This window comes from Rhinatrema bivittatum, chromosome 17, assembly GCF_901001135.1.
Source record: "Rhinatrema bivittatum chromosome 17, aRhiBiv1.1, whole genome shotgun sequence".
NCBI lineage: Eukaryota > Metazoa > Chordata > Amphibia > Gymnophiona > Rhinatrematidae > Rhinatrema > Rhinatrema bivittatum.
In genome coordinates this window covers 37,194,462-37,210,704 of record NC_042631.1, presented here as the reverse complement: position 1 = coordinate 37,210,704, position 16,243 = coordinate 37,194,462, and the positions used below count along the sequence as shown (strand labels likewise).

The 16,243-nt window shown below is 44.0% G+C and overlaps 2 protein-coding genes across 5 annotated transcripts in view; one reads left to right on the top strand and one right to left on the bottom strand.

The window, feature by feature from the left end:
• Positions 1 to 6,138, top strand: part of LSP1 (lymphocyte specific protein 1) — a 195,185-nt gene extending 189,047 nt beyond the window's left edge. For all 3 annotated transcript variants that reach the window (XM_029582104.1, XM_029582105.1, XM_029582103.1), the window contains one exon: positions 2,967 to 6,138. The gene's annotated coding sequence lies outside the window, so the exon portion shown is untranslated. The remainder of the gene's footprint in view (positions 1 to 2,966) is intronic.
• The window catches only part of LOC115079079 (pollen-specific leucine-rich repeat extensin-like protein 2), a 49,218-nt gene that overhangs the window by 10,151 nt on the left and 22,824 nt on the right, over positions 1 to 16,243 (bottom strand). The gene's annotated exons all lie outside the window — the stretch shown is intronic.

Sequence of the window (16,243 nt, the reverse complement as noted above, 5' to 3'; positions counted from 1 at the left end):
TTTCATGAGTTATAAGGCTTGGGGATAACTACACGGGGCGGCAGTTGCTACCCTTAAGAGAAACATAGGGATAACCTGCACAGCCGGCAGACACTACCATAGGAAGCTTACTGGGCAGTCTGGATGGACCATCGGTCCTTTTCTGCTGTCATTACCATGTTACAATGAGGCTGACTGGGCTTGGACATCCTGCAAAAGCGGTACACTTGAGGCAGGCAGGAAGCGAGAGGGAACACAGCTGCTAATAGGTGGCACCTGCTGGCCCCTGAGTAACACTGAGGGGTTGTCTTTTACTCTTGGGGCAATCCTGAGCTCAAACATTTATAATTCTGCATACTTTATATTGCTCAGAATAACACAATATACATCACAGTCTCAGTAATTAATGTAAAATGGAATACAGAAAAGTTATTACTCAAAGGTGCAGAGTTTTAGATATTTTGAGCAGAATTCCCCTACAAGTACACTGTAAAATTGTCTCTTCCACCCTTTCTCCTACTCCTCTGGCCAGACCTCTTTCACTTTGCCCTCTCAGACCCCAACTCCTCCATTTTCCATTATCTTTCCTCTCCCCCTCCAGACTCAACCCCCTTCCACTCTATTTCCACTCTCCAGCTGTCCACTCCCAGAGTTTGACCTCTCTGTTATACAGTCCCTCACACAGACTCCCCCTCTCTCTCTCATACACACACACACCCTTATATAGGCTCCCTATCTATGGAACACCCCCCCTCAAATAGACTACCTCTCTCTCTGTCTCATACAGGCTCTCTCTCACACACACACACCTCTTCACACAGGCTCCCTCTCTCACACACAAACCTGCACCCTCCCTCACACACTCACATATACACTCCCTCACACAAGCTCCCTCTCTCCCGCTCACACACACACACACACACACACACATATGCTCACAAACCTTTTTGCCTCTCATGCTGGGCCGGCCGATGTTCGTCACAAGCGTGATGGGCTCCGCTTGCGACCAGCTGGGCCTTTCTCCCAAATTCTGCGCGAAAAACAAATTCTGCACAGGAGGGGTATTCTGCACTGAGCAGTAGCACATAATTCCCCCATGATGTTTTGGATGCACTGAACCCTTTACTGCATCAGGGGTTATGGATGCATGTCCAAAACACGTCCAACTGCTGGATAATCTGTGTGCTAGCCTGAGTGCACGATGTTGCATCGGCCTTTTTGTGCATCCTCTGCCACTGTTTTCTCAATCATGGGAAGCTGAGCCAAAATTCCTCCCTGACGCCATCAGCCGGCACCTAAATAACGCAGCATGCAGCAGTGCATGGAAGCCATGTGCCTAAGGGACATGCCCCTTAGCACAAAATTGCAGTTTGACCTACAATGCAATTTGTTTGGAAGACTCTTTTGATGTGTAAGAAAAGGAAAGGCCGTGTTGGGCTCTACCCGCCTGGATCTTTCTCTGCCCACACTTTTTCTTAACAGACACGTGAGTCCTTCCAGTTTATCAGCCAGATAACGGGTTCTGCTGAACTAGGAGCTATGTACTCTATTCAGCAAGAGGCTATGACCTCACTCTGTCTCGAGGGACCATATCCTTCAAGAGCATGGAGCCTGCCCCAGGTGGGTTTGGAGGTGAAAATATTGTTTTCTCTCCATTAGCCCTGAACGGGGCATCCCAGTCTGATGCAATGGGCTCTCCTACTCCCTTGAGTCCTCTAGATAAACCGTCCACGATAACGCTGGACATTTTGTAGACTGCTATTACCAGGTTAGAGATTTCCTTATCAACTAGAATTGACTGTATGCTGTGTTCCACCGGTAACAGGTCTGTTCAATTAAATGTGCATTCGCAGAAAATACAAGAATAAGATCTCTACAGCTGGTTTGATGTGGGTGGAAAATGTTTTTTAATAAATAAATACAGTGATTGAGCATAATGCTATGGCAATGATAGATAATTTAAATTGACAAAGAAAGTTGGAAAATTTGGGTAATTTTGTTAAAAGATGCAACTTAAGGATGTTAAAATTTCCCCAAATGTTCTTTAGTGTCTTTTTTGGAGACGTTTAAACGATTTCTTGAGGATTTCCTGGGTTTTTCCACAGATATTGTCCCCTCAGTAATTAAAAGTTCACTATTTATCACCTATTACTCGGTAAAGGGGATAGCAAGGTTACTGTAGACCCTTTTGATCTTGCTGGTTTCCTGGAAAATTCAGATTTTCTTATTATGAATGGGGCAACTTTATTAATAGAATTTCTTAAGGAATTTAATAAGCAGTTGAGCTTGGAGTCTTTCTTTTGTATTTTTTATGGGGGGAAAATTTCCATTTTTTCCAGATGTGGCAAGGGATACTCCGTATCCTCATAAACGTTTCTTAGAAAGAAAGCAGAAAGTTTTGGATATAGGAGCATTTCAGTTGAAATTTCCGTGTAAGTGTATGCTTCAATTTCAGTTTTCTGGCCAATAGCTTGGCCCCCTCCAGATCAAGGTGTTACTCTATAAAATTGGTTAATGGTCCATATTGTATTAAATGGCTGGATTTTTCTTAGTTATTTCATTGTTTGCTATCTCTTCCCAATTTGTGGACTTTATGCAGATTTTTGATAGTTGTTTAAATTCTGTTTTCTGATAATATAATTCTAGATATCTGCTTTTATATGGAAACCAAGGTGTACTTGGATGCATGTTAAAAAATGTAATAAAGATTAAGAACTAGAGCTCCATAAGAACATAAGGAATCTACTGGGCAAGAGAAAACCATTAATGCAAAATTCCAGCATGGTCGCATATCCTGTTTGTCTACAAATGATGAATACTGTTCTGATGAGTCTGTGGGACTTTGCATACCATGTCATGGTGTGCCTGGTGCTTAGAGTTGTTTCTCTCTCAGAGTACCGGCAAGACGGAGTTGATCCAGGAGTCACAGTTTGTTATTCATGTCCTTGTCGGCAGCACTTACAATGTCTTGGTCTTGTGTTTTTCAGCTGGTTGTGGCCACAGCTGGATGGAACCAGGAGCAGCTTCCTCTTCTCCAACATGGCCTTCCCTATGGAGCTTTGCATACCACTACCCCAGCAGGAATCTTCTTAGCAAGCTGCCTGAGACTTTTACAAAGCTGCCTGCATTCTTGCCTCCTATACATAGAGAGGTTCTGTGCCACTGCAAGGCTTTTATTTCTTGGAAAAGAAAAGTGTGATCAGCAAGATAAGAAGACTCTCAGCTTTCCTGAATGGGATTTTTGCTTCTTTTTCTTTATTTTGGTGTTAAGAAGATAAGGACGTTTTGCTTTGCCATTCATTGTTCTGGCACTTGGCAATGGACATTTTTCCCGATTAATGCCGTTCTCATCACTCTCTGGTCATGGCCCAGGGACTCTGTGAATGGAGATAATCTACCTGATTTCCCATTAACCTTGAAAATATTTCTTTAATCCTATCAGTTTCTTTGGAGATTGAGACCAGTCCCGGCTGTCCTTTTAATAGCTTTCAAACAAGTGCAGACAAAAATAAGAACAAGCAAAGAAATTTGGAAGAAGTAGAAGTATAAATGCATGGAAAGATACCCAAATAAAGAAGGTTAATGGGAATGGGCATTTTGGGTATCTGTGGGGTCATACATGCTAGAGTTGGAGTAGGCACATTGTTCCAGGTGAACGTAGGAATCTCATTCAGGGTCCTTCTCTCCCAGGGCTGCAGCTAGAACCCATGTCACATAAATAAAGAAGCCCGGTTCAGGTTCTCTTGACCCCACAGGCTTTACTGAAAATCCATTCCAGGTACACCCAAGAAGCAGACTTAAGATTTTTCTCTGGGACTACATTGGAAATATTCCTGAAGGGAACAGAAGTTTGCTTCACATCCTTCACACTCCATATTAACAGCCAGTAACAACATAGGAAATAAATCCAAGAATGAATGTTTGGGATGGAAGGATTGAGGGATTCATTCACTTTCAGAGCTTGTTAAAGCTGCAGTCAGTATAAATACAATAAAGCCAGGTGAATCAAAATTCCAGTTCATGCTCTACACCCCCAGCAACCTGTATTCTGGATGATTCCCAGGCATGCACAGAAAGCCATTTCAAATTCTTCTACTAGTTCAAATTAATGAGTAGATTAAATAGTAACATATAATTATAGTAAATGATGGCAGATAAAGACCAAAAGGCCCATCTAGCCTGCCCAGCAATGATTTTATGTGCATTTACCCAAAGTACATTAAATTTCCATATGGAACCCAGCCTCCCATCCCATGGTGTTCCTTTTAGGATTGCAGCTGCTTCTCCACGCAGGTTTCCCCATACTTTCCAGGAAGCCCAAGGAAGCCATGTCTCTGCAGTCCCAGGCTGCAGCTGTCACTCGGTGAAGGCTGCGCAGTTCCCTCATTGCGATTCTATACTAATGCTAGTGTTGACTTTGTTAACTATTTGTTTACTTCTGGGAGAATTGTGTGGGAATTCTGAGTTTCCACTCCTCCTAAAGCCTACAGAGTGTGACTAGACAGTTAGTGTTGGATGCGGGACGCTTTCATGCCACTCCTTTGAAATGTGCTTTTCATGTGGCTAATAGAAGCCATTGGCCTCCTGCTCCCTTCCTCAGTGCTTTCTAATCCTTTGGGGGTGACCTTCTCACTCCAGGTCACTCTAGTCTTTGTGCTATGTTAATGTGTTCTAAAGTGTGTAGTCCTGTGCTTGAAAGAGAATAGCAGGACTACAGACACCAGAATGTGACAAAATGATAACTGGAACAAATAAATCAGGACCAGGTAAACCAGAGCATGTGGTCAGGCTTCAGTTTAAAATGTAGGCCAGAACTCTTCTACAACTCTCAAAAAGTGACCCTCCATCCAGCTATATCCAATGTGCAGAGGGTACAGACATCTGCAGACCTAAAGAATGCTCATCGCTTTCCAGCTGGGCTTCAGTGGAACCAGTTCGTTTTGTAGATTTCTGTTATATTTCTTATTTTTTGCCTTAAAAAGATTTTTTATTTTCATAGTTTGCTCATTCATTTACATGCTTTATAAGAACAACTAGACCCTTTTGTAACATTATAAATACTTGCAGACCACCTAGAAGCAATGCAAAAGAGATTTCAGAAGCAAGAGCACACAGGAAAACAGCAACCATCAGCCCCTCACACCACACGACAACCCAGCCCCCTCGCTTCCATTTCCTTCCAGCCTCTCCCATCATATCCAGCTACAACTCCCATCAAACATGTTTACCTGCTACAATACCACACCTTCAGTTATGTGATGTATCTCAAGAGCTAAAGACTCTTGGGTCTATTAAATACACACACACAAGCTGGAAAAGCTGAAATGCAATAAACTGAGATGTCTTTATTGGCTCAATGAAAGCCAAATTTTGTTTAATATTTATTTAAAATAGCTTAAATTCCACTTATATTAGAGTAACTATGCTAGGTGAATTCCAAAAGCATAATCAACACCAAACACAACACATACATAATTACTACAAACAGGTACAATACAAATTCAACCATATAATATCACAGTAGAACTACAAAACATAACATTGCACTAATATCAAAGTTAATGTGTAATCAGTTTTACTGAACCACTGGCTGAAAGTTAATTTCTACAGTTTGCCACTGAAAATAAGAACCACACAAAAAAAAAAAAAAAAAGTTAAAACTAAGGTCAGTTTTGGACCTTTGAACTAATTGCCAACATCCAAGGGCTGTAAGCTTTAGTTTGGCACTTGCTTGTAAAACTCTGTTCATCTGGACAGATAGAAACTACTATTACTGTACAGGAAACAAAACACACCCAATATATGCTTTGTATGTGTGAGCAATTAGCCCTGCCCCTTATGACATCACAAGCCATTGATTGGTTGCTCATGCTTAAGCCCTGCTCTGTACTGAGGCTAAATCTTGTTGAGAATGTGCAAGATGGCAAGAAGCTATGCAATTTCCTGTGGTTGACATCACTTCCCTTCAAAAGGAACTCTGTTTCCCTGTGTAGCTAATACAGTTGGGTTGCAGTGCTCACCCTATTCAAGCTTAGATTTGTTTGCTGATTTAAGCTATTCTGATCCCTTCAGGAAGCTTTTTGTTTCTCCCTTTCACTGCTGCCAAACTGTTTTGTATTTTTTGTATGCATTTCTAATAAAGAATATAAAGATGTTTCATTGCCAGCTGCTCAGAGGGTTTCTTTGATGACCAAGTTTCATATTCCCATAAATCAAGGTCTGCTGTCTATGATGCACACTTACCATGCTTCACATTGACAATTATCCCTTGCTAGGAGGGAGACTTCCTCTTTTTCAGGCAAAATTGTTTTCACAGTCTACTTCCGAAAATTGCATTTCCTCCAATGCATTTCCAAGGAAGACTGAAGTGAGACATTCTCCTCTTCTGTAATCAGATCTTAGGGGTTTTCACACTGCAATGTGTGAGCACAATGCAGACTTCCAGAAAACTACTAAAGCAACATACAATGCCTGACCACACAGATTATGTGCCTTTGTGCAATCTCTCTTGTGTTGGAAGGTGGAGATACCATCGGTCTCCTTGGCCTGTGATGTAGCTGTAGATGTAAGTTGCTCCCTGACAGAACCATGTGCTCCTGGAGACCCTCTGGTGCAGGAGGAAGATGAGTAACACTGCCACAATCTTTCGGTGCATTACGACAACGTTCTGCAGTGCGTACACAGATATTTTGCTACTGGCTGTAGGTGTCTCCTGCAGTGTAGCCAGTCATGACAAATCCATACATTTCTGCCATCCCATATCAGACAGAACTAAGATCTGTTGTGCATAAAATCTGATGAAGTGTGTAGTGTGTGTGCCTTCTTCTAATCCTACCTTCTATTCTTCCTCCCCTCCCTGAGCTTAGCTCCCAGAACCTCTTGCACTATAGACTCTATCACTTTTTAACACCCCTCTCAATATATGTTTACTTAGTGCCAAGGGAGAGGGCTGCACAAGAGGAATAACCCCCAGTTGCACCCAGGGTATGAGGGAACAGAGTGGGGGGTTATGGGTTACGTTAGCAACTCTGGGGTAGATAATCCTAGTGCCCGATACTCTTTTCTCTGGGTCCCTGTGATTTGCACCCCAGACCTGGGAACAGGGTACAGCAAAGAAAAGCACCACTCCACTGTAAACACTTAATGCTTTTACTATCAACTTGGAATAACACATTAGATCCAGTTCCGATAAGGCAGTAATAGAGACAAACTTATTGTAACGGAGGAGCAAAACCAATAAAATGAAGTTAGGTATAATCTATCCATAAGAACATAAGAAAATGCCATACTGGGTCAGACCAAGGGTCCATCAAGCCCAGCATCCTGTTTCCAACAGTGGCCAATCCAGTGGCCAATCCAGTAATGGTTTGGTACTTAAGAGATACTAGGTTGGCAATGGCAGCAGTAAAGAAAATGCCTGCATGGGCTATGCCTTCTGATGGATACCAATTTATACTCCAATACCCTTAGAGTAACTTTACACACTTGCCCACAACAGTATTATACTCTCCCCGGTCACACCAACACACACATATATATATATATATGAAAGTTGAGGCCGGTGTAGTTTAATGCAAGATGTTGATAAACCACCACCTCAAGAGTGCTTTGTATTTTGGTAGGGGTTGAATTCCCTTGTGGAACAGACTCCAGTTCCCTAAATACTCAACTTGCTCAGATAGGCTGGGACCCCACCAGCCCTGTCCTTGTCCACCTGAATTGGTTTATACTCAGTCTGAGACAACCTGCAGTGTAGTGTGTCTCTGGAAGCTTAGCTGATGAGCCAGGCTAACAGTTACTGTGGTTGTGTAGATGTTACAATACAGGCTCACAGAGAGAAAGAGAGACCTACTGAGTGTACTGATCCTGGCAAAGTTAATATTTGAGGTTATGGGTACTTATCTCTGCTCTGTCCTTTGGGGGATAGCTCAGACACCCAACTCCTGGTCCAGAAACCTTGGGAACATTTTTCTGACCCCCCGGGGCTGCGGGGTACTGTGAAAAGGACAGAATGCTATGCAAACCCTATTCCTTCTCTCAATATTCCTCTCCAGCTCTGTGTTTGCTGGTTTTCTCTTATCTTTAGCTTTCCAGTTCTGTTTATACAAGCAGCAAGCTTCTCTGTCCTCAGACTGCACACTCTCTCTCTGAATTCTTTCCCCAGGACACTGTCCTTCCTTGCTTCTCTGCGAAGCTCCTATCTCCGGCTAACTGCACACACACAAACATCACAGGGAAATTAAACACGACACGCCTTTTTTTTTCCTCTCTGGCTTCCCTTGATTTACTTCCCTTGATTTACTTCCTGGATCTCTGATGAGCTTCCATTCGCCTACTCAAAACATGGGACCTCCTAGGTTATGTCAGTCTCAGGCAGGGGACAGGAGAGGCTTCTCGCTCCTTAAGTCTTACCCTGAAGCATGTGGTTCTGAAAAGCAGAACTGCTGCACTGAAACAAGTCTGGTAGCAGCTTCAGACAGTTTCTTCTGCTTCCCTTTATTATTTTTACTTTCTGGTAGCAGTGGACAGCTACAGAATGTGCCTCTCTTTTCATATGTGACCGGGCATCAGTGTAGCAGTTCAACAGCACTCATCGACCATGCCTAATCCTCACATAAATGCAGGTTCATGGGGGCAGGGCTACATCCTCAGCAGTTCTAAAGTCGGATTCTCCTCCCTTTTTTGTTGTTAGTGTAGCCCCTGCTGCATCTTCCCTGGGTTGACAGGGGAGGACATGGGTCACAGCTACACCCATGCTCCTGGGTTCTTTCCAGACAGGGAGTCAGTCTTTCTGCCCTTGAGGGATTTTTCTTTCTGGAGCTCCTCTACACATAATCCAGCAAACAAGAATACACGCCACACTGCAGATGTTGTTGAAAAATAAAATCCTTCACTGGTGAATTTAAGAATATAAGAATTGCCATACTGGGTCAGACCAAGGATCCATCAAACCCAGTATCCCATTTCCAACAGTGGCCAATCCAAGTCACAAGTACCTGGCAAGTACCCAAACATTAAATAGATCTCAAGCTACTATTGCTTAATAATTAATTGCAGTTTATGGATTTTTCATCTAGGAACTTATCCAAACCCTTTTTAAACCCAGCTACACTAACTGCTGTAACCATATCCTCTGGCAATGAATTCCAGAACTTAACTATGCACTGAGTGAAAAAGAATTTTCTTCGATGTGTTTTAAATGAGCTACTTGCTAACTACATGGAGTGCCCCCTAGTCTTTCTATTATCTGAGAGAGTAAATAACTAATTTACATTAACTTGTTCAAGTCCTTTCATGATTTTGTAGACTTCTATCGTCCCCGTCCCCCCACCTCAGTCATCTCTTCTCCAAACTAAACAGCCCTAACTTCCTTAGCCTTTCCTCATAGGGCAACTGTTCCATGCCCCTTATCATTTTGGTTGCCCTTCTCTGCACTTTCTCCAGTGAAACTATATCTTTTTTGAGATGTGGCAACCAGAATTGCACACAACATTCAAGATGCGGTCTCACCATGTAGCGATACTGAGGCATTATGACATCCATCGTTTATTTGCCATGCTCTTCTTAATAATTCCTAACATTCTGTTTGCTTTTTTGATCACCATAGCACACTGAGCCGACGATTTCAATGTATTATCCACTATGATGCCTAGATCTCTTTCCTGGGTGGTAACTCCAAAGATAGAACCTAACATCGTGTAACTACAGCAAGGGTTATTTTTCCCTATATACATCACCCTGCACTTGTCCACATTAAATTTCATCTCCCATTTGGAAGCCCAGTCTTCCAGTCTTGCAAGGTCCTCCTGCAATTTATCACAATCTGCTTGAGATTTAACTACTCTGCATAATTTTGTGACATCCACAAATTTGATCACCTCACTCATTGTACCCCTTTCCAGATCATTTGTAAATATATTAAAAAGCACCGGTCCAAGAACAGATCCCTGAGGCACTCCACTATTTACTCATTTCCACTGAAAAAATTGACCATTTAATCCTACTCTCTGTTTCCTGTCTTTTAATCAGCTTGCAATCCACAAAAGGACATTGCCTCTTATCCCATTACTTTTTAGTTTTCTTAGAAACCTCTCTTGCAGGACTTTGTCGAACGCCTTCTGAAAATCCAAATACACCACATCTACCAGTTCACCTTTGTCCACATGTTTATTCACCCCTTCAAAAAAATTAGGAGATTTGTGAGGCAAGACTTCCCTTGGTTAAATCCATGCAGGTTGTGTCCCATTAAACCATGTCTTTCTAAATGTTTTGTGATTTTATTTTTTATAACAGTTTCTACAATTTTTCCCGGCACAAAAGTCAGGCTCACTGGTCTATAGTTTCCCGGATCATCCCCTGGAGCCCTTTTTAAATATCGGGGTTACATTGGCCATCTTCCAACCAGGGGTCATAAGTTCAGGAACAATGGATGATTTTAATTATAGGTTACAAATGAAATAGATCTGAAATTTCATTTTTTAGTTCTTTCAGAATCCTTGGGTGTATGCCATCCGGTCCAGGTGATTTACTACTCTTCAGTTTGTCAGTCTGGCTTACCACATCTTCCAGGTTCACTGTGATTTCATTCAGTTCATCTGAATCATCACCCTTGAAAACCTTCTCTGGAATGGGTATTTCCCCAACATCCTTTTCATCCCTTTCTCCCCTGCCTTTTTCTTTTTTTTTTTTCTTGTTGCAAAACTTACTTCAGCCCTGGGGCTGAAGTAAGTTGCGTGTGCCGGCCAACTGCCGGCGTGTGATCCCTGGCACAGCGGCAAATGGCCGCTGTGCCAGGAGCCTCTGACCCTGCCCCCAGACCACACCGTCCACACCCCCGCCCTTTTAGTAAAGCCCCGGGACATATGCGTCCTGGGGCTTTACACGCGTCACCGGGCCTTTTGAAAATAGGTCTGGCACGCGTAAGCCCGGTTACGTGTGCAAATTCTTCAAAAATCCGGCCCTTTTTGTATCTTATCTATGTCTTACATTTAACTTGCTAATGCTTATGCTTAATCCCATTTTCTTCTGATGGATCCTTCTTCCAATTTTTGAATGAAGATTTTTGGCTAAAATAGCCCCTTTCACTTCACTTTGTAGCCATGCTGGCAATCACTTGACCTTCCTTCCACCTTTCCTAATACGAGGAATACATATGGACTGTGCTTCTAGGATGGTATTTTTTAATAATGTTCACTCCTGTTGCACACTTTTTCCTTTGTAGCTGCACCTTTCAATTTTTTTAAACTCTTTTTCTCATTTTATCAAAGTTTTCCTTTTGAAAGTTTAACACTAGAGCCATGGATTTTCTTACTGTCCCCCTTCCAGTCATTAATTCAAATTTGATCATATTATGATCACTATTGCCAAGCGGCCCCATCACTGTTACCTCTCTCACCAAATTCTGTGCTCCACTGAGAATTAGATCTAAAATTGTGCCCTCTCTCATTGGTTCCTGAACCAATTGCTCCAAAACTCATTTATTCCATCCAGGAATTTTATCTGTCTAGCATGTCCTGATGCTTCACTTACCCAGTCAGTTTTGGGGTAATTGAAATCTCCCATTATTACTGCCCTATCAATTTAGTTAGCTTCCCTAACTTCTCTTAGCATTTCACTGTCCATCTCACAATCTTGGCCAGGTGGATGGTAGAATACTCCTATCTCTATACTCTTCCCTAACATGCAAGGGATTTCTACCCATAAAGATTTGATTGTGCATTGGACTCTATGCCATCTGAGACATAAAGCACCACCCCGCCACCAAGATGCTCCTCTCTGTCATTCCTATATAATTTGAATCCTGGTATAGCACTGTCCCATTGGTTAGCCTCTTTTCACCATGTCTCTGAGATGCCAATTAAGTCTATGTCACTATTCACTGCTATACACTCAAATTCTCCCATCTTACTTCTTAGACTTCTTGTATTAGCATGCAAACATTTCAGAGTGTGTTTTTTGTTTGTATTGACATTCTGCTTTTTAGTTGACAGGGATAAACTGGAATCTTTTAGCTCAGGTGAGTTTTTAATTACAGGCACTTGGATTACTTTCCTTATTAATGGAACCTCACTGTCGGGATGCCCTAATTCTAATGCATCATTAGTATCCTTTGAAGATACCTCGCTCCGAACCATGCGCTGCTGAGTGACTGTCAGCTTTCCCTTTTGTTCTAGTTTAAAACTGCTCTATCTCCATAAGAACATAAGAAATTGCCATGCTGGGTCAGACCAAGGGTCCATCAAGCCCAGCATCCTGTTTCCAAGAGAGGCCAAACCAGGCCGCAAGAACCTGGCAATTATCCTAACACCAAGAAGATCCCATGCTAATGATGCAATTAATAGCAGTGGCTATTCCCTAAGAAATTCATTAATTCAAATTTGATCATATTCTAATCACTATGGCCAAGTGGCCCCAGCACTGTTACCTCGCTCACCAAATCCTTTTTAAAGGTTAGCGCCAGCAGTCTGGTTCCACCCTGGTTAAGGTGGATCCCATCCCTTCGGAAAAGACTCCCCCTTCCCCAAAAGGTTCCCCAGTTCTTTATAAAACTGAATCCCTCTTTCTTGCACCATCGTCTCATCCACGCATTGAGATTCCGGAGCTCTGCCTGCCTCTGGGGACCTGCGCGTGGAACAGGGAGCATTTCGGAGAATGCTACCCTGGAGGTTCTGGATCTCAGCTTTCTTCCTAAAATCCTAAATTTGCCTTCCAGAACCTCCCTCCCACATTTTCCTGTGTCGTTGGTGCCAGCTTGTCCCTAGCACTGTCTAAAATCCTATCTCGATGAATTACAGAAACACAAAAGTCAAAGCAGATTCACTCTGGCTTAGTGCACAATCAGTACAGAAAAATAGAAGTCCTTTAAGCATGACAGGCTGAGTCACTGACAAGGCTGCACACCCCGGCAGACAGTCATTTCCCGGTACCTGTTTCTCTCTCGCCCTCTTCCAGTAAAACAGAATGAGCCTCTGACGGGTGCTTTCCTCACACAGCAACACTTGGGACCTTTCCCCTGATAGGCAGCCTTCCCTCTGACTCCCACAAAGGCAAAATTCTCTCTCTCCCACTGAAGAAATAAGGAGCATTGAGCTTAACCACCCTCGTCTTTCTTGGATCTCCAGGAATCCCTCCTATACCGCTAAGACAAAAACTTTCTAGCTCCAAAGACCTGGGCAACCCGAGCTTGGGCCCTAGCAACCTTCCCGGGATAGAAGACAGGACTGGCAGTCCTTTTCCCCTAGAGAGACCTCTGTTCAGCACCTCTCCAAGCCAAAGAGAGATGTCCCCAAGCACCCTGAGTCGCAAGGATGCAGGACTTTTATTTATTTCTTTCTAATTTATAGCCCACTGTTCAAGAAATTTCACAGTGCCGAACAATAAATCATGCATAATAAACAGATTCAAAATAATCATAGTTACAGTAATGCTAGACATAAAAGTATCATAAAACAAAATTTAAAACCAAACATGGAGGTCATCCCACTGGGTAGTGTCAGATCTCCTCTCCCATTCCTTCTGTACTCTGACACCACAGGCAGTGGTTGTGGAGACCCTGATGCCTAATAGTAAACGACAGTTTTGGGAGCCCCTTACATTAGAATTCCCATTTGATGATAGACTGGAATTTAAATTGCCCTGGCGATATTTTATTTCTTACATTTTGGATGATTTTGCAATAAAAGATGTGCATTTTTAAATGTTTTCTTATCTGACCTTCTCTGTAGTTTGTGCTATCCTGCACCCTGATAAACCTATTTTACTTGTATCGGGGTTCTGCCTGCATGGGTCAGGGTGAGGAGGTGCACAGTAGCACCCTCCAGTTACTTAGCTTTTAAAATGAATCTAGTCAGGTAGCTCAGATTCCCTGAAGTGAAATGGGTCCCTCGTTTAACAGGTAAATATACTCCAAGGGCATGGGAGGGAAAACACAGACATGGATTTGTTTTTCAAATCTGCTTTCAGCGTTTTGTCCCCATTCTGCTGCCCGCAGAAACAGGTAAAGTGCAGAGGTTACCTGCATTCCTTGCACCAATGCAGGCACGTGAAACTTGTCCCTGTAATGGTGGGAGGTGCTTTCCGAAACCTTAATACCTTAGGAATAAAATAAAAACCAGACAGACAAGATGTGTGAACGTTTCATGATGGTTCGCTTCCTTCTTTGGTTTAGAAATTTGCATACATTTGAGGCTATTAATCAATGGCAGGGCAGCTTTCAGAAATGCTCAGCGGCACCCCAATGTGCTCTGATCTCCCTGAGATTTTAACACTACTGAACTGACTGACCTCTTTCCCTGAGTCTAAGTGTTGGCAGCATCGCGCTGGGGGTCACTGAACAGTTCAAAAGCTATTGGGGGTGGAGCTGGACAGAGACCCAGACATGATTTCAGAATGTTAGCTGCTCTGTAGAAAATTAGGATACAAAAGGGGATTTTTAATGATAACTATTGTTAACCACAAAATGAATTATCCAGGTAAATTACTTTGTACTAGTGCAGGTGTAAAAGGTAAACCTGAGGTTGGGGGGCGGTCCCAGAATATCTCAAGGTGAGAGCTGGGGAAGCGGCAGGGAGTGGGATGAAAGAGTAAACCGCAGGGCTGTTTGTTGGGGGGGGATTTTCAGCCGGGTCTAAGCTGGTGTTTCCGTCCTATTTTCACAAGCTGAAGAATTTTCTTTTCACTTTTCTGAAGTTTGGAGGTTCTGTTCTCCCCTCCCCCTTCCCTCCTACTGCCCCCTTCCCTTTCAGCTGTAGACAATGAAGGGGACTTCTCCCAGGAGCTCCTGTCCATGCGCTGCCAAAGATTCAAGTTTTCTCTTGGGCAGGATGAAACGACGGAACCTGTGATCCTTAAAGGTCTGAGGCCAGGAGGGTGGCGCATTAATTCAGGCGGAGGGAGCCGGCGGCGAAAGCGGCCTCCGGCAACCCAGGTCGCACAGGCAGTGAATGCGCGCCTGTGCGACCCGGCCGGGTCTCACAGGCGCGCATTAATTCAGGCGGAGGGAGCCGGGTGGTCGTGCATTCATCCAGGCAGAGGGAACCGTGGGCCGTTTTCGCCACCGGTTCCCTCTGCCTGGATGAATGGCCATGCAATTTCAGCGCTGAAGGCAGTCACATGCCGTGACGTGACGTCACGGCATGTGACTGCCTTCAGCGCTGAAATCGCACGGCCATTCCTTCACTGCCGGTGGCCGTGCATTCATCCAGGCAGAGGGAACCGGAGGCCGTTTTCGCCACCGGTTCCCTCTGCCTGGATGAATGGCCGTGCGAAATCGGGAGGAAGGGAGAAGGGACTGCCGTAGCAGGCCTGAGCCTTGCTACTTTTTCGTTTTTTGTTTTTTTTTGCTTCAGGAGGAGGGGACCGGACGGGCTGCAGGAGACCGGACTGGGGCTACACCGGAGACTGGACGGGCTGGACCGGAGACTGGACGGGCTGGACCGGAGACCGGACGGGACCAGGGCGGGTAAGCAATGTTTTTTACACTACACTACACTACACTAACTCCTACTAGGGGGAGGCGGTAAACTAACACGTTAAGGCCGCGGCAAAACAGCGGGTTACTGAGGAGATAATATCAGCGCCCGTTACAGTATCGGAGGGGAATAGCTAATTCCTTCATTATACAGCTTTTTCGTTCATTTACATGCTGGGTGCGGAAAGGGTTATGCGTCTGTTTTAGGAAGCGCTAGGGACGCGTGAAACTGGAGACTGTATGGCTGGATGGCCTTACTCGTCTGTATTGTGCGCTCCCAGCACGTTACAGATGGGCAATCTTTAACTGCACGTTACTGTATCGACCTGTATGTTAGTTAAGGATGTGCTGTTGCAGTTATGGCCATAAGGAGGTGCCATTTGCTGCTGAATGCACATGTGCCTAGGGATGCCAGGGGCTAGAGGACCAGAGGCAAGTGGAGAAAGGCCGGGACTGGAAGCAGGCATGGGACCTGGCAGTGAGAAGGAAGCAATGGCTGTGTTCCACGCTGCCATAAAGGGAGAAGAAACAGCCGTTGGAGAGGAATGGGTCCTCACAAGATGGAGGTGATGGGGTTGTGATGGAGCGAGGTGATTATTTGGGACAAAGGGGGGGGGGGGGGGGGGGAGTCAAAATATCCTCCAGTGAATTTCATCAGGTGTCAGCTAGCATATATAGAAACATAGAAATGACGGCAGAAGAAGACCAAACGGCCCATCCAGTCTGCCCAGCAAGCTTCACACATATTTTCTCTCATACTTATCTGTTTCTCTTAGCTCTTGGTTCTATTTCCCT